The sequence below is a fragment of the Pongo pygmaeus genome, chromosome 22, assembly GCF_028885625.2.
Source record: "Pongo pygmaeus isolate AG05252 chromosome 22, NHGRI_mPonPyg2-v2.0_pri, whole genome shotgun sequence".
In the NCBI taxonomy this organism is placed as follows: Eukaryota; Metazoa; Chordata; class Mammalia; order Primates; family Hominidae; genus Pongo; species Pongo pygmaeus.
The window spans coordinates 49575239-49579703 of record NC_072395.2 but is presented as its reverse complement, the minus strand read 5'-3'; positions in this window follow the sequence as shown (position 1 = coordinate 49579703).

Below are 4465 nucleotides of genomic sequence, written 5' to 3'. Positions count from 1 at the left end.
GGAGAGGCATGGAGGGAGAAAGGAAGAGAAAGAAGGAGGTTTCTCCAGAGTGATTTGGAGATCTCACTTGCCTCCTGATGGAGTACATACCCCTTATAAAATAGTCTTGCCAAAAACATCAGCTGTGAATCTGATTCAGTCCCTAACTAGACATCCTAACCTAGGTTTTCAGGAAATCCAGGGATAGAGAAATATGTGAAACAGTGTCATAGGATGCTACCAGCAAGTCTAGAATATGGGAAATTATCGGAAAGACAGCCCAGTTCCTTCAACAAATGAGTGGCAAGGAGAAAAAAGGGAGTGGGGAGGAAGGAAACCCATAATTGAAAAGACACCTGAGAGGCATATCAACCACATGCAAAGTGGGAATCTTGTTTGTATTTTAATTCAGGCAAACGTATAAGAAAATCAGGGAGATGTGAAGACTGACTAGATACTTGATGTTACCAAGACATGAGTGTCAATTTTTTTAGTATGGTACCAAGACATGAGTGTCAATTTTTTTTCTTTTTTTTGAGACAGAGTCTCACTCTGTCACCCAGGCTGGAGTGCAGTGGTGCGATCTTGGCTCACTGAAACCTCCGCCTCCTGGGTTCAAGCAATTCTCCCGCCTCAGCCTCCCAAGTAGCTAGGATTACAGTCGTCCACCACCACCCCTGGCTAATTTTTGTATTTTTAGTAGAGATGGGGCTTCACCATACTGGCCAGGCTCGTTTTGAACTCCTGACCTCAAGTGATCCACCTGCCTTGGCATCCCAAAGTGCTAGGGTTACAGGCGTGAGCCACCACGCCCAGCCAAGTGTCAATTTTTTTAGTACAGTATTTTTCATCCTTGAGAAATATGATCGACAGTGATATTGTAATTATATATTTTAGGAAAGAGCCCTTCTCTTTTAGATATACATACCAAACTATCTACAAATGAAAAAAATGTATCTCAAAGAGAAAGTGTAAGTCAGGGTTTTAAAAGAAGAATGTTTAGTTTTCCTTCCAAGGGTACCCCCTTGACGTGCGCATCTGTTGTTCAGACTTCTTCTGTCTGAGCCCAGTGCAGGTGGGTGTTCAGGAGTGCATCATAGGCATGAGAGGGGTGGGGCTGGAGAGTAGGCTTCACCAGCTCCACGATCTTCGGGCCTCAGAAGGACGATCTCAGCTATGTGTCTCCTGCTGTGTCTCCCCTTTTTTGAACTCTGCTCTAAGCTATGCCTTGAAGTACAAAGGGGAGCAGGGCAATGTACATCATTTGGAGGACCCAGTGCAAAATAAAAATGTGAGACCCTTGTTCAAGAAGCAGGAACAAGTGACATTGAAGGTACTAAAATTCAAAGCACACTTTTTTTCCCTTTCTTCTTCAGTTTCTCTCTTCACTTGTGATGGTGGTTTTGATTTTTGTTTGTTGCTATTTAATGACACTTTCCCTTGTGCATGAGGATATAATACTTTCATGGAAGATCTAGACCCTTGCATTACCAAGGGCCCCACTTTGCAACTCAGTGCACCCATGTGCACTCCACTAGCTGCCAGGCTCCCCTTCCTGCCAGCCCCTAGACAAATGCCCTGTGCCTGGCCAGAAGCAGCTAAATAATCCAGGCATCTCTCCTTCCCAAGCATCTGCTTCCTCAACCCAGCACATAGGGTAGACCCCCAAAGGATCGTAACCTCTGTGCCAGGACACACCTAGTACCTGCACCAGAGTTGGGTGAAGGGCTCACACCTGCCAAGTAGCCCAGAGAGCATGCCATGCTGTCTGCAAAGGATTACAATTTTATCCATTACAGTCCTTCTTTTCTGTTATTTATTTCTTGACTTCGTACAATGGACTAGAACTTCCAATACAATTTTCAATAGAAGTGGTGAGAAGCAGACATGCTTTCCTTATTCCTGGTCTCAAGGGGAAATCTTTCAGTATTTCACCGTTAAGTATGATGTTGGTGGCAGGTAGATACTCCTCTCCTCTCCTTACCCCCATTAAATAGGTATCTTTATATTTCATTATCAGAATTAGTTACCGTGTTCTGTTTTTCTTGTTGAAAGGTCAGTTGTTGGTCTTACATCTTTGCTCCTTTAAAGGTAATGTGTTTTTTCTTTTCTCTATCTATTTTAAAGATTTTGGGGATTCAGCATGGTGATGACAGTTAATAATATTATGTTTTTTACTTGAAATTTGTGAAGAGAGTAGATTTTATAAATTTTATCTTATTTTATAAATTTTTATTTTTATAGATTTAGAGAGTACAAGTGCAGTTCTGTTACATAGAGATATTGTGTAGTGGTGACGTCTGGGATTCTAGTGTGACCATCACCTGAATACTGTACATTGTACTTATTAGGTAATTTCTCATCCCTCACTCCCCTGCCACACTAAAGAGAGCAGATTTTAAGTGCTGTATCTCTCTCTCACACACACACACACACACACACACGGTAACTAATTCTGATGTTAATTAATTTGGTTGTGATAATCATTTCACTGTGTATGTGTGTGTATTAGTCTGTTCTCATGCTGCTATAAAGAACTGCCTGAGACTGGGTAATTTATAAAGGAAAGAGGTTTAATTGGCTCACAGTTCCGCATGGCTGCGGAGACCTCAGGAAACTTACAATCATGGTGGAAGGGGAAGCAGGCATCTTCTTCGCAAGGAGGCAGGAGAGCAAAAGTGAATGAAGGAGTAACTGGCAAACACTTATAAAACCATCAGATCTTGTGAGACTCACTCACTATCACGAGAACAGTATGGGGGGAACTGCCCTCATAATCCAATCATCTCCCTCCCTCGACACCTGGGGATTACAATTTGAGATGAGATTTGGGTGGGGACACAGAGCCAAACCATATTAGTGTATATCAAATCATGTTGTACACCTTGAATATATACAATTTTTATTTGTCAGTTATAACTAATAAAGCTGGGGAAGAAAAAATATATTTTTTGGTCTTGGTTTTCATCAGTTTTACTGATTTTCCTAGAAATAATTTATCCTCTTTGGAATTGGCAGAGCATCTTGATTCTGTGGTTTGATGTCTTTCATCAGTTTTGGAAACTTTCCAGTTTAGTATCTTTTCAAATGTTGCTTGTCCCCATCCTCTCAGCTTTTCTCCACTCCAATTATACCTATGTTAGATCTTCATACTGGCTCTGCATGTCTTGTATGCACTGTTTGTGGTGGTATTTTTCATCCCTGAGAAAATTTAGTCTTGTGTCAAGACTAAGTCTGATTTCCTTTTCTACTGGGGCACAGTCCTGGGATCACAACTGAAAGCCTGAGGTATTTACCAGGGTCCCTCTTCTCTGGCAGGCTCTGAATGATGATTTTTATATCTTCAGCACCATTAGACTTGTATGGTTTCCTGGGGCTGAAGTAAGTAAATTACCACAAATGGGGTGGTTTTTGAAAAAGCAATTTATTCTCTCACAGTTCTGGAAGCTAGAACTCTGAAATCAAGGTGTCGGGAAGGCCATGGTTCCTCTGAAGGCCCCATGGAAGAATCCTTCTTTGCCTTCCCAGCCTGGCCCCAGGCACTCCTTGGCCATGGTTGCCTCATTCTAATCTCTGTCTCCTTGGCCACAGCTTCCCCTCTGTGTGTCTCTGTGTCATCACCTCTTCCTATAAGGACACCAGTCATTGGATTTAGAGACCACTGTAAATATAGGAAGATTTCATCTCAAGATGTTTACTTATTACATGCCCAAATATCACTTTCTGAGATTTGGGGAAGACATGAATTTTGAGGGTACATTTTTTGTTTGTTTGTTTGTTTGTTTTGGTACCGGGAGTGGGGTGTGGGGGGTACATTTTTGAAGTCAATAAGACTATTGCTGTTTTGATTTGTAATTTCTTTACAGTAGCTATTTGTTTTTCAGTCCTGAGCTGGAAATACCTCTAGCAAAAGCCACATAGAATGTGAAGCTCATATCTCTGCAGTCCCCCCTTCCCCTGAATTTTTGCCCCTCAAGTACTGGCTGCTGTGGTAGTTCTACATTCAAATGGTTTTTCTTCCCAGCCTTCTTAATGAGACCGATGCAAGCTCCCAGGTACTGCTTTTTATTCATCCCCTGTGGCCTGTACTTCAAATCGGCAGATGCTCTGAGGGAAAAAGTAGAGGCTAGAATGGGGCTCACCTCAATGTGTTTCCTCAGGACCTCTCCAGGATCCAATCTGGATGTCTTGTTTGTTCTCTCAGGCACTCTGAATGCTGTCTTTTGTATTTTATCCAGCTTGTGTAGTTGTTCCTAGTACAAAGTTTGCTAAGACACTTCTTCATAGATGGAAATAGACATCTAATATGGCACTTCTTCTATTCTAGGTTCATGTCTCCAGATCACGGGTAACTGTCTCCAGTGCATTGCCTTCCAGAGGCCAGTTATTGAGGGATATGCCTTTTATTTTTTCCCCTCCTCTTTACTGTGTTTACAGAGAAGGATGTGTCTGTGAGCTTGCCTTTGTTCTCTTGGAGCAAGGATGC